Genomic DNA, 15053 nt, shown 5'->3' on the forward strand with positions numbered 1-15053 from the left:
TCCCTAGCAATTTCTTATGACAAATTCTCAAAGAAGAAAGGAGATGGTGATTCTAAAAAAGAGAATCTGCTAACAGCAAAGAATGTAAGAAATGGTGAAATAACCAAAGCATTTGCTCTAAAGGTAATCTATGAAGCGAGGCAGTTTTCAATTATATTCTCCTCGTGTTTGAGCTCTTCAATTTCTTTGATCTCATGCATCATAATATTTTTGGAGACAACTCCATAGTTACTTGTCCATTAAGTTGCACTTCTAAAGGTTTCCATCACATTAAGTAGTCACAAAGAATGCACTCTCTGGAATTTTGTAAATGCTGACCCTTCAAAATAACTGTTAAACTGTAACTGAACGTCGGGTCCGGCTGCTCGCTGCTTAAAAGCCAATAAAGAGGCAAGGCTGGTGGAAAGGAAAGCTTGCTTTATTTTGGATGTGGGCAACCTGTCCAAAGGCCGGCTCCCCCCTCCCCCCAACAGTCATGGGGCAAGAGCTTTTATAGGTGAATGGAGGGGGCTACATGCAGAAAGAGCACAGTCAGCTCTGCCAGTCATCTTGAAGTTGGTCGTCGGTGGTCTGACCAGTGTCATCTTGATGGTTTTAAGTACAGTTAATCTTCAGTTCCAGGGTCGGTTTGTTTCCATTTCTTGAGGCCAGTTCTTGGAACTGTGGCAGCTTATGTCATGGCTACAGTCTGGCCATCACGTAATTAACTTCTTCCACCTGGTGGACGTTTCAGTATCTATAAGACAGCTCGCAGGATAAGGCTCAGAATATTATCTATAGCCCTCGAAGAGGAACTAAAGGTCCTTGACTATGCTTAATGACTAAACTATTATTATTTAGTCTTGTTGGACTATTTTCCTTTGTTTCTGCATTTTCTCACTTCTCTGATTAAACTTATTCTTTGTCTAAAGTTTTTCCACAGACAAAAGGCAGGCTGAGGATATGGGAGGGAAGGACCACAGGGTCCTGCTCCATTTCAATACTATTTTTATTTATTTAATTTACCACTTTAACCTTTTAAAAAATATTTATTTATTTATTTGGCTGCATCAGGTCTTAGTTGCAGCACGTGGGATCTTCATCATGGCATGTGGGATCTTTCGTTGTGGTGCTTGGGCTTCTCTCTAGCTGCAACTATGGGCTCTGTAGTTGCAGCACGCAGGCTCTCTAGTTGTGGCGTGGGTACAGCATGTGGGATCTTAGTTCCCTGACCAGGGATCAAACCCACGTCCCCTGCATTGGAAGGCAGATTCTAAACCACTGGACCACCAGAGAAGTCCCCTTAATACTACTTTTAAATGTATATATAAATTTGAATCTTCACCACCATCATGCATTTGAAATACACATAAACAAATTCTTCTTTAACAGTCTGAAGTTTTTCTTCATTTCCTTTTCTTTAATCTGTTCTTCCATTCCATTCAATCTCTCCTGAAATGTATCTTAATGTTATGTTTTCAAGTCCTTTTTGATCACCCATATCATTGTTCCCTACAACAAAGGTATATCCGTATAGATAAACTTGGATTTAAGGCAAATTCTTCTGACCATGACGTTCTAACAGTAAAACTTTTTCTGAACTAGTTTACAATTACGATTAGTATACATGTGATCAAAACAACATTGCTATGGTCTGAATGTGTCTCCTCCAAATTCATATGTTGAAATCCTACTCGCCCCCCAAGGTGATAGTATTAGGAGGTGGGGCTTTCAGTAGGTGATTAGGTCATAACGACTGAGATCTAACGAGTGGGATTAATGCTCTTAGAAAAGATCCCACAGGGACTTCCCTGGTGGCGCAGTGGTTAAGAATCTGCCTGCCAATGCAGGGGACATGGGTTCCAGCCCTGGTCTGGGAAGATCCCATATGCAGCAAAGCAGCTAAACCCGTGCATCACAAATACTGAGGCTGCGTGCCACAACTACTGAAACCCGCGCATCTAGAGCCCGTGCTCCGCAACAAGAGGAGCCACTGCAATGAGAAGCCTGCGCACCGCAACGAAGAGTAGCCCCCGCTCGCCACAACTAGAGAAAGCCCGTGCACAGCAACGAAGACCCAACGCGGCCACAAATAAATAAATAAATAAATTTATTTTTAAAAAAAAATCCCACAGGCCTCCCTCACCCCTTCCCCAAAGTGGTGATAAAAGGAAAAATCTGCAACCCAGGAGAAGGTTCTCACCGGTGTATGTTAGCACCCTGATCTCGGAGTTGCGGCCCCTAGACTGTGATCACTACATTTCTGCTGTTTATAAGCCATTTCTGTGGTATTTTGTTATAGCAGCTCCAATGGACTGAGAAAAACATATTATAAATTTGTTATTAAACATGCAGAGAAAACTTTTAAGGACTGCACCTCCAAAGAATATGTATACCTTTTTCTTTTGTTTTCTTTGCTTTTTTAAAAATAATTAATTAATTTATTTATTTATTTATTGGCTGTGTTGGATCTTCATTGCTGCACATGGGCTTTCTCTAGTTGCGGCGAGCGGGGGCTACTCTTCCTCACGGTGCGCGGGCTTCTCACTGCGGTGGCTTCTCTTGTTGCCAATCTTGGGCTCTAGGTGCGCAGGCTTCAGTAGTTGTGGCCGTGGGCTCTAGAGCGCAGGTTTAGTAGTTGTGGCCCATGGGCTCAGCTGCTCTGCGGCATGTGGGATCTTCCCGGATCAGGGCTCGAACCCGTGTCCCCTGCATTGGCAGGCGGATTCTTAACCACTGAGCCACCATGGAAGTCCCATGGCTTGGTTTTTGGCTCTCTCTCTATCCAATGACCTTTTGGCTTGTCCAGACCTTATCACCCATAACACAGTGCCCTGAATTCTCACTTTTAGTCATTCCAATATCTTAGGTCCTTTGTACTATTGTTCCCACTGTTGAAATTCTTTTCTCATGAGACCTCCAACTCAAAAACTCCCAATTTTCTCACTTTCCATGAATCTTCTAGTGTCTTCATGTCCCCCCTCATCTAACTGAGACCCCATATCCCACCATCATCGCTCCCTTTCAAATACCCTCCAACTCTCCTTATCTCTCCCCCTCCACTTGCTTCCTAAAATATATGAAACTTGGTCAATATAAGAATTTATTTCTTAGGTGTCTGTACTGAGGCAGCTAACCATTATGCTTTAACTGACTCGTATTGATCTAAAATCAAGGTCACCCATGACAACTGGGCATCAGGCTTCTTGTCCATCCTTCTTACCAGCCCCCAACTTCTCATGGGAGATTGGGAGATTCCTTTCTCAGTAGACCTACCACCTTAAAAAGAAGAGACCTAGGCTCACTCAGTGAAAAGTTGGTTGGCCTCTTTATGCTTCTCCTGTAAAGTTCACCAGTTGACAAGGCTGTTCGCAGAGCTCCTGATTGGCTCTTCGATGCTTTATTCTTAATACAGGAAGCAAAGAATTACAGACATCTGAAGAAAGCCCTACTATGAACGAGCCACCCAAACAAGAAGAAAAAATGGAACTAGGAAAGAACAAAAACAATGCAGGATGCCTTCCAATTTCCAACAGAAAATAAATTCCTACCTCAAAAAGCTATACCCAGCAAAATTATCAATCAAATGTGAGGTTAGAAGAGAGATGTTTTCAGACATGCAAGGTCAGAAACATTGGCTTGACATGTACTCTTTCTCAAGAAACCTCACAGAAACAAGTCCTGAAACCAACAAATAAAAGCTTTTTATTGAGATAGGAGATGCAGGGAGATTACACACTCTGCCCAAGGTTTTTCAGCTCTCTTCAGTCAAAAAGTCAAACCTGAGCTTTCTGGTTCTCAGTCCAGTGCTTATTTCACTATATCACATTTTTTGCAATATTTGACTCAATAAAATTGTGTGTTTTAGAATACAAGATTCTTCTTACGTTGTTACAATGCTAAAGTAGGATTTCCAGTTGGTCATTGCATTTAATATTATTTAAGCACCAAAATAAAATAATCTTATAGGCCTGTTGTGGTTTCTTTGACATGTCAATTGCTATTGTCACAAATGAGTCCATGTATAACTGGTGAAATCCGGTCAATGTCTGTCTCGGTTTTGATAGTATAATACACTAACCCTGGGAGAGGCTGGGGAAGAGCACACGGGACTTCCCTATACATTTCTTAGCAACCTCCTTTGAATCTATAATTATTTCAAAGTAATAAGTTAAAAAATTAAGTAATATTAAAACACAGACTATTGACATTTAAAAACCCAAGGTCAGGTTGTCTAATTTTACATTGGAAAGAAACTCCCGAAATGCTACTGTAATTATAAGAATTGGCCACAGGGTGTCACTAGTGGTCTGCCATAGCCCTCTGAAATTTTTTCCCCCCTCTCTCTATACAAGATGTTATTCAGGAAGAAAAGGACTTGCTTTTATTTTGTGTGTGTGTGTGGGGGGGGAGTTTACAATTTCTTTTTTTGTTTTTCCTTTTATTGAGATATAATTGGCATACAGTACTGTATAACTTTAATGTGTACAGTGTAATGATTTGGCTTACATACCTCATTAAACAGTTATCATAATAAGTTTAGTGAGCATCTATCACCTCATATACATACAAATTAAAGACATATAAAAAATTGTTTCCTCAGTGGTGAGAAATCTTAGGATTTACTTTCTTTCCAATATAACATACAGCAGTGTTAATTATATTTATCATGTTGTACATTAAGTCTCTGGTACTTATTATCCTATGACTTGACGTTTGTACCTTTTGACCACCTTCATCCAGCTGGCCACTTAAAGAATAAAGAATATAAAACTGCCATATTCAAACATAGTTTTTTCTGACTGGGAGCACTGGGAAATCCCAATATCCCACTCTTTTTTAAGGTGAAAACACAGAAAGCCCTAAGAAAAGGAATAGAGTTTAAAGAAAGCAAATGGGGCAGTCTCTAGAGGAATTTCACTTCTCAAAAGTGTGGTCCATGGACCAGTAGTGCTGGCATGGCCTAAGAATTTGTAAGATGTCCAAAAAAAACTCAGGCCCTACCCCAGGTGTACTGAATTAGATTCCTAGCAAGCTCAAAGTGTCAATGTTGCTGGTCCACCGACTACACTTTGGGTAGTAAAAATCTAGAAGGGACCAAAGAAAATAAATGGAGGCCTGGAAAATACCAGCTGCTGCCAATACAATAAAACCGTCCTGGGACTTCCCTGGTGGCGCAGTGGTTAAGAGTCTGCCTGCCAATGCAGGGGACACGGGTTTGAGCCCTGGTCCAGGAAGACTCCACATGCCGCGGAGCAACTAAGCCCATGCGCCACAACTACTGAGCCTGCACCCTAGAGCCCATGAGCTACAACTACTGAAGCCTGTGTGCCTAGAGCCCATGCTCTGCAACAAGAGAAGCCACCACCATGAGAAGCCTGTGCACCACAACGAAGAGTAGCCCCTGCTCGCCGCAACTAGAGAAAGCCCATGAGCAGCAACGGAGACCCAACTCAGCCAAAAAAAAAAAGTCCTAATTTGGAGCTCACTAAATCGGAATTATAATGTTAACCTGGATTCGAGTAAATATTACAAGTTGATGGTTCATGCAAAATGCTTAATTATACCCACAAAATATGTTTGCACATATATGTGTATACACATAAAATATGTAAATTATATTCCATGTTTATTATACGTCAAACTTTGGTCTGATCTTGCAAAACAAAGTTTAGTGATAGCTCGTTTTAGAAACTTAGACCGAAACATCAATAATGGTTTAAACTAACCTGTTGATTTTTTAAATAAAATGATATATTCTATGATCATTTAAAGATTTTTTTTGATGTGGACCATTTTTAAAGTCTTTATTGAATTTGTTACACTATTGCTTCTGTTTTATGTTTTGGCTTTTTGGCTGTGAGGCATGTGGGATCTTAGTTCCCCAACCAGGGATCAAATCCGCACACCCTGCGTTGGAAGGTGAAGTCTTAACCACTGGACCGCCAGGGAAGTCCTCTCTATGATCATTTAATAATTACTGAATTCCAAGAAGATACCTGGTGTCACCTTCTCTCTTTAGATTGGAGTTGCTGAAATGCCTAAAAGCAGGTAGTTTCAAATGTTACCAGGATGTTCTCAGAATATTCTGAAGTAAAGCTTTCAGGGTTTAATGGGGAAACATTTTACTTTTTTTCCCCTAGCACTTTTACTTTTTAATCTCTTGATATTGTGGTTGTTTAGATCCACCTTATTTTCTTCCTGCAGTTCGTGAATGCTGTTCACTTTTCCCATATCCTTTCTCTTAACTTTTGCATTTGACCTATAATATTCTAGTATTCCTCTGGGGTCTTTTGCCTTCCAAAATGGATTTTTAGTATATGAATGGCTTTTATCTATACAGTTAACAGTTCCTCACTTTTTAAAATCTATTTTACTTCACAGCCTTTTAGGAATTTACTTAATTGCTTTTATGAAGTAAATAATTTCCAGAGCTTCTACTTTAAAAAAAATTTTTTTTGGTAAAAAGCACATAACACAAAAATTTCCACCAGAACAGCTACTTTTGTTTATTAAACATGTTGAACTTTGTCACAGAATTGGCTTCTTTGAAGGACAGTTTGCTCCCAGTTTGCTCCCTGGCTGATCACTTCTTATTGTTGACTTTTCCTTCCTTGTCTTTGCATTTTGTTGCCTGACCTTTTCTCTGATCTTATCAGTTTGTGCTTTATTTCCTCCTGGGAGGATGACTTCTATCACAGGGACATCTCAGTCACGATGGATAGAATGTTATTTAATAATTGCTTGATTTTCATAACTAAATAGAAAATGTTACAAAATACTAATTCAAAAAGATATATGCACCCTAACTCATAGTAGCGTTATTTACAATTGTCAAGGTATGGAAGCAACATAAGTGGCCATCAACAGATGAATGGACAAAGATGTGGTATATACATATACAATGGAATACTACTTAGCTGTACAAAAGAATGTAATTTTGCCATTTGCAGCCACATGGATGAACTTGGAGGACATTATACTAAGTGAAATAAGTCAGACAGAGAAAGACAAATAGTTTATGATATCACTTATATGTGGAATCTAAAAAATACAACTAACTAGTGAATAAAACAAAAAAGAAGCAGACTCACAGAAACAGAGAACAAACAAGTGGGGAGGGCTTCCCTGGTGGCGCAGTGGTTGAGAGTCCGCCTGCCGATGCAGGCGACACGGGTTCGTGCCCTGATCGGGGAAGATCCCACATGCTGCGGAGCGGCTGGGCCCGTGAGCCATGGCCGCTGAGCCTGCGCATCCGGAGCCTGTGCTCCGCAACGGGAGAGACCACAACAGTGAGAGGCCCGCGTACCGCAAAAAAAATAAAGGAACCCAAATGTAGAGCTGAATAAATAGATATACTTTAATATTGAATAGAAATAGAAAATATTAGAATATATAAGTGTATACATATGCAATTTAAAAAAATATATATAAAATGTTGCACGTATCCTTTTTGACTTGCATGTCTTCCAAGAGCCTTCATGCTCATGGAAATCTTTCAAGGTGGCCTTTTACTTTAATTTGTATTCTTTTTTGGCTGCGTGGCATGAGGGATCTTATTTCCCTGACCAGGGATCGAACCTGTACCTCCTGCAGTGGAACTGCAGCGTCTTAACCACCAGACCACCAGGAAAGTCCCTCAAGGTGGCCTTTTCAATTCCCCTTAGGATCTCTGTGTTTCAGAGCAGCGAGTGTCTAGGAGCATGTATTCATAACCAATGTCTTTCTATCTACCACCACCCATCTGATCTGCTGTACTTTGGATTAATTTCTTACTAGCAAACTGTCTTTTTTAGAGAGTATTTATGTAGCAGTGGGACATGTTTCTCAGTAAATAGCTATACATCAATAAATACTAATGTAGTCAATTAAATATTTACTGAATATCTGTGTTCTGGTCTCTATGGGATATGATGTTGAGGAAAAAAGATACAGTCCCTACCCTATGGGGCTTACAGTCTAGTGAGGGAGACAAACATGAATCAAATAATATACAAACAAATGTAACCTTGCACTTGTATCCAGTTACAAGCGGAGGGAGGTACATGATACGCTGAATGCCTCTGCTGGGCAGATTTGATCTATCTGGGAAAGTTAGGGAAGGTATCCCTGAGAAAGTGTCACATGGGGTGGAGGAGGCCATGAGTTCAGCTTCTGAGATGCTGTGTTGGAAATGCTTCTGAGATATCCAAGAAGAGATACTAAGTAGGCAGTTGGACTATATTTTGGGTATGGGTTCAGAGGACTGATCTGGGCTAGAGATGTAGTTGGAAAAGCCATCAGCACATAAATGACAGTGGAAGCCAGAGCTGTGAACGAGATTGCCTAGGAGAGTAGAGAATTGGAACAGAAGAAGACCTATATCAGTTTATTATCTTACTAGAAATAGAGTCCCTGTTTTGGACATAGGTACTATCCACTCATAACCTTCTTTAGGTACCAGCACTCTTCCTTGGAGGAACTATCCTTCTCTGTTTCTTGGTGGGGTTGACACCATCCCCAGTTCCAGGGGTGAGTATATGGTTGAAGCCCAAGTCATCACTGTCTAACACAATTGTATACAATGTAAGTGTATAACAACACAATTGTATAACATCCCCCTGGTCTCAGTGATTGATTCCAGATGGTCGTATGACCCAGTTCTGGCCAATGAGAGTCAGGCCTTGGATATTTGTGGGACTTGTGGCGGGTGCTGAGAATATGCCCCATAAGCCTGCAACGCCCCCACAAGCGGAGGACCTGCCTGAGAATGAAAAGCAGAGTTGACAGATGGAGAAAGACTGGGTTTTCTTGACATCGAAGCTGGCTTTACCTGGATGATTAAGTTACATGTGCTTATAAATTTGTTTTCTGCCTTAATCTAGGGTAAGCAGGATTCACTAGTTAAAGATCATTGCTACTAAAAAATTCTTGACATACCCATTCATGAACTTCTTTAAAGAAAACACCAGTAAGGAATTTCCCGGCGGTCCAGTGGTTAGAACTCCAAGCTTCCACTGCCGGGGGCCCGGGTTCAATCCCTGGTCTGGGAACTAACATCCGCAAGCCGCATGGCTCGGCCAGAAAAAAAAAAAGAAAGAAAGAAAGAAAATACGAGTAAAATATTTTGCTGGAGAAGGAACTCGCCCCCCAAAAGGTAACTGAATCACTAAGATTTTGGGTCCCCTTGATTAGAGGGACTTCTTTGCTAGAATTTGATGTCCTCCCAAAAAGAAAGGTGCCACACTACTCTAATGTTCACTAGAGATAAACTAGCAGACTTGAAACCAATTCCCCTGATCAAAGCTGAAGAAAAGCAAGACAGACTTTGTGCATACTGTAGATGAGGTGAAGAAAATTAACATTTGAATTGAGAATCAAAGAAAGCTCTTACAAAGTTACGTTGAACCCAATAATATTTAAAACCTAATTAGATATGTTGCACTTCCCTGGTGGCACAGTGGTTAAGAATCCGCCTGCCAATTTAGGGAGCACGGGTTCAAGCCCTGGTCCGGGAAGATCCCATGTGCTGTGGAGCAGCTAAGCCTGTGAGCCACAACTACTGAAGCCTGTGCACCTAGAGCCCATGCTCCACAACAAGAGAAGCCACCACAATAAGAAGCCTGTGTGCAGCAACGAAGACCCAATGCAGCCAAAAAAAAAAAAAAAACCAACCTTGTTAGATATGTTTAGTCTAGAAAAAAAACAAGAGATTTAAGTCCATCCTATAATAAATTTGTATGAAATACATGAAAGTTTTTTTTTGTATTTCCATAGGAATATAATTAATTAATTAGGCCACATGGTGCAGCATGCGGGATCTTAGTTTCCCGACCAGGGATCAAACTCGTGCCCCCTGCATTGGGAGCGTGGAGCCTTAGCCACTGGACCGCCAGGGAAGTCCCTATATGAATTTTTTTGGTTGTGACATACACACACACGCATGCTCCTAGAAACATCTCTCCTAATGAAGACACATGCCTTAAATATCATGCCTGAAGGATGGATGCTGAATGTTAGGGAGAAGAGCTGGCTCAGGTTTTGTGTGTGTGTGTGTGTGGTATGCGGGCCTCTCACTGTTGTGGCCTCTCCTGTTGCGGAGCACAGGCTCCGGACGCGCAGGCTCAGCGGCCATGGCTCACGGGCCCAGCCGCTCCGCAGCATGCGGGATCTTCCCAGACCGGGGCACGAACCCGTGTCCCCTGCATCGGCAGGCGGACTCTCAACCACTGCGCCACCGGGAAGCCCTTGTTTTGTTTTGATATTTAAAATTTACAGCACAACCAGATGACCATGATTCGGATTTAGAATTTATTCACATTTATTCCTTTTTGCAAATGTCTTTAAAATACATTCATTTAAATTTTGCTATAAATCAGTCTAGAGCAACAGATGTAGGTCTGTGCTAAGTACATTTTATAACAACTTCACAGAAGGGAAAAATGGCTTTGGACATGTTTTTGGAAACATTCGTGTGGTTATTCAAGGGAGAACTTGTACATTTTTTATATTTATGTTTTCTGCAATTTCCTAATAAGTCTTGGCACCCTGCCAAAGGCTATAAAAGACTGAGTAAAATTTGATCCTTCAACATGTTAAAAAAGAAAAAAACAACACTCTATTGTAGATTAGTTGGATTAAAGGAGCCTGACAGCAGTTTCCTTTAATTGAGGCAGGAAGTACCTTTTAAACTGCAGTGTCGGTGGTAAGTTTTCTTCTGATTTCATGTAAATTCTCCTCATTTACACATGTCCTGAGAATCTCACATGTTAAAGGACAAAGATCTTGGACCCTACATCCTACAGATCAGGTTCCCTTAACCTGTGTTTCTGGTTCATCATAGGGGTCCCTGTGCTTTCCTGTTCTAATTTTCTATTTCCCAAGCCCACCTCTTGGGGGATCAAACAGCAAGTTTAATTTTAAGTATCTTGAGTGTAGGAACCGTGACTTGTAGGTTTTGGAATTCAGCAAAGTGCCCTGAATGTAGCTGGCACTTATATTTGTTGAACAGATGAACGGAGCTCCCTGGATCCCATCCACCATTCCAAAAGGACCAGTTCCAGGTGGCTTGAGTCCCAGAGGTTGGAGGCAGTAGAAATTATGGGCAAGATTAATCAGAGGATGGGGGAGGAAAAGCCAGCTGGGAACAGGTATGGAGTGGAAGATAGAATGCATGGAAAAGGGACTCCTGTATTCCCAACTTGGGGCAGAAAGAAGTTGGGGAAAAAATTGGAAAGAATTCCTACTGGGAAGGCAGCACTCCTGATTTCTCATGCTCCTCTATCCCCAGAAGCGACTAGGAGTTGGATCAACTCTTTTTCTGAATGTCAAATATGTCTCCTCAAATAAAAGCAAGGAACTGTGCTATACATTGTGGCACTAAACTTAGTATGGGGGGGAGGGGAGCTCCAAAGAATTCCTGGAAAAAGTGCTGACAAGTAAAACATAAAGTCTATCTCATTATTCCCCCGATTATTTATGTATATGCTCCTTTTTTTTTTTCCCTTGGATAATTAGGGCTCTCCTGCCTTATACAATGTTTAGGAGCCCGCTTGCAGTTAGTTACACATGTAAGTTGATGTCCATGCAACCAGCCCATGGGCAGGGGTTTTAGCAAGCCATCTTCAAGGCTGAATAACGCAAGGTAAATACCAAGAGAAAGTGGAGAGGAAGCAAATGCCTAATCCATATACCCCCTAAAAAGCCAAATAAAAGAATCCAGTCAATAATTTTTGTATCTTTCTTATACTTCAGCATTTCATCAAAGCAGAATGTGGAAGAAATGTAGCCCAGGTGATTTGCAGTGATTAATCAATTTACTTGCTTATTCAAGAAGGAATGTAATAATATAAACATTTTTTTATGCTGCACATGTAGGTTCCAGAACAGATTTCCATATGAGTGCTGACAAAATTCAGTACATGTGGCTTGTCACAGTATCATGGGGTCATTTGGCAAATATTTTAACACATGGCTTTCGTGTTCTGAGTTGCTATAAAATTGAAGGTTTTCCTTTTCTGGTACAGGTGTGTAATATTTGAAAATGGATCGTTTTATTTTCATCCTTATTTGAGGCTGGCCCTGTGGTCAATCCATTTCCGTAGATAATAGCGTGATAGTGGCCTCACGTTGTGGGTCTCTCTCTGAGGTTCCGTTTTTAAGCCAGTGACTCTCAAGCATTTTGCCACCTCAGGATACCTAAGAGATCTCTCACCCTTCCGTCACGCCCCTCAAGAATAGTTTCTCCAGGGCTTCCCTGGTGGCGCAGTGGTTGGGAGTCCGCCTGCCGATGCAGGGGACACGGGTTCGTGCCCCGGTCCGGGAAGATCCCATGTGCCGCGGAGCGGCTGGGCCCGTGAGCCATGGCCGCTGAACCTGCGCGTCCGGAGCCTGTGCTCCGCAACGGGAGAGGCCACAGCAGTGAGAGGCCCGCGTACCGCAAAAAAAAAAAAAAAAAAAAAAAAGAATAGTTTCTCCAAATGCAGTAGTTCCCAGGGGTACTGGGGAGCATGCCTCACAGTGTCTGGGCGTGGGGTGGGGTGCAAGTGCACCCTGCCCAGATGATGTGGGGACTTCCCTGGTGGAGCAGTGGTTAAGAATACGCCTGCCAATACAGGGGATGGGACACGGGCTCAATCCCTGGTCTGGGAAGATCCCACATGCTGCGGAGCAACTAAGCCTGTGTGCCACAACTACTGAAGCCCACACGCCCTAGAGCCCGTGCTCCACAATGAGAGAAGCCACGGCAATGAGAAGCCTGTGCACCACAAGGAAGAGTAGCCCCCGCTCGCCCCAAGTAGAGAAAGCCCACGCGCAGCAACAAAGACCTAACACAGCCAAAAAAAAAAGAAAGAAAAGAAAAAAAAGATGATGAGCTCAAGACAGATGTAAGAAGCTGGTCCAGGGCCGTCCAGATGGGTAAGGAGCAAGTTGGGATTTAGCCCTTGTTTACCAAACTCCAAAGTCCCTCTCCTTCCACCACTGTGCTACCCCATACTGACCAGATGCTTGTATCTTAGATGTTCACTGTCTTAGTTCGTAACTGCTGCTCTCACAAAATACCATAGACTGGGTGGCTTAAACAAGAGACATTTATTTCTCACAGATATGACAGCTGGGAAGTCTAAGATCAAGGTGCCAGCTGATCTGATGTCTGGTGAGACCCTCTTCCTGGCTTGCAGGAGGCTGTCTTCTCCTTGTGTCCTCACATGATGGGGAGAGAAATCATCTCCTTTGTGCCTCTTTTATAAGGGCACTAATCTCATTTATAAGGGCTCCACCCTCAAGACCTAATCACCTCCCAAAGGCCCATCTCCTAATATCATCACATTGGGGGTTAGGATTTCTAATATATGGATTTGGGAGAGGGGACACAAACATTCATTCTAGAACATTCACTTTATGTTTATTTGGAGGAGATTGGATGAGAGAGAATGGTGTTTATAATGATATAAACACTTTGTTTTTCCTTTGGCGGGGACTTAGGATGTGAATGTATAAAACAAAAACCACTTTTGTCAAATGTGCATGCCAGCTTCAGCTGAGAATCTTGGGGAACTTTATACATGACACAGAACTACCACTGCTGTTACTGCCTGGATAGTAACAAGAGCTGCTGTCCAGAGATGTCCATGGCCCAAGAACTCACTCCCATATTTCCAGATGAGTGCTAGGAGATGAGGTTCTTAAACTAAGATTCCTAATTTGGTGCCCAGCTGAAAGGAAAACCAAGGCAACAAAAGATAGACTTATATGTTGACTCCTTAAACAGTTGAGAATTGACAGAACAACCTACAGAGGAGTAGAGAATCCAAGGTGAGTAGGAAGAATGGGATCACAAACTAATTCAACGTACCTTAGCAAAAACAAAACCTATCTAAAAAGAACAGGCCTTGTTTGCCTTCTCTTCTTTAGAATACATATGTTCTGTTCATAAGAACTCTTCCATATATACATATGGAGATCATCCTGGATTATTTGGATGGGCTCAGTATAATCACAAGGGTACTTATAAGGGAAAGAAGAAAGAGGGAGCGTCAGAGGAGATGTGACATCAGAAGCTGAATCGGAGAGATGCAGCCTGAGACAGGCTTGACCAATCGTTTCTGGCTTTGAAGATGATGGAAGGACCATGAGCCAAGGAAGGCAGGCAGCCCCTAGAAGCTGGGAAAGACAAGAGAATAGAGTCTTTCCTAGAGCTTCCAGAAGGAACCAGCCCTGCCCGTACCTTGACTTTAGCCCAGTGAGAACCATTTCAGATGTCAGACCTCCAGAAAGGTAAGATAATACATATGTGTTGTCTTAAGCCACTAAGTATGTGGTGATTTGTAAAGCAGCCATAGGAAACTTATACAGTCCCATAGAGTTTTTCCTTGTACTGGCAGAATGATGTCCAGCTTCATGTAGCTTTACAGTAGCCTTCAGGGCCTGGCCCTTGCTCATCTCCTGTCTCACCTCCCTGGGACCCTACCCAGCTCTCTGTGATCCAGCCAATCTGGCCTTTCAGCATCTTCTGACTTAAAATGTTTCCTCTCTCTCCACGCACCCCTGCAGCTCATTACCTCTTGTTCATCCTGCAGATCTTAGCTCCAAGTTTCACAGGGACATCCATTTGAGAAATGTTTATAGAGTTCTAGGCACTATTCTAGGGGCTGGGAATAGAGAACAAAGCAGGAAGGGTCTCTGCTGTCCTAGGAGGGGTGGAGGAAGACCACAAATAAGCACCCAAATGATTAAACAAGGTCATTCCAGAGAGTGATGACCAAACAGGGTGCTGAGTTAACGGGCAATTTTAGGTGGCTGTCCGGGAAGGCCTCTCCAAGAGAAGATGTCTAAGCTGAGACCTGAGTGATGAGCAGAACTCCTTCCTCAGAGGGCCTCCCCTAAAGCCACTTCCTATCAGCTCTCCTTGAATGTTTCTGTCACAGTGCTTACCTGGTCTTATGGACTGAACTGTGTCCTCTCCAAATTCATATGTTGAAACCCGAAGCACTAAAGTGACTGTATCTGGAGATGGGGCCTTTGTGGAGGTAACTAAGGTTACATGGAGTCATAAGAGTGCAGCCCCAATCCAAATGACAGGTGTCCTTATAGGA

This window comes from Leucopleurus acutus, assembly GCF_964270905.1.
Source record: "Leucopleurus acutus genome assembly, chromosome: 16".
Classification (NCBI taxonomy): domain Eukaryota; kingdom Metazoa; phylum Chordata; class Mammalia; order Artiodactyla; family Delphinidae; genus Leucopleurus; species Leucopleurus acutus.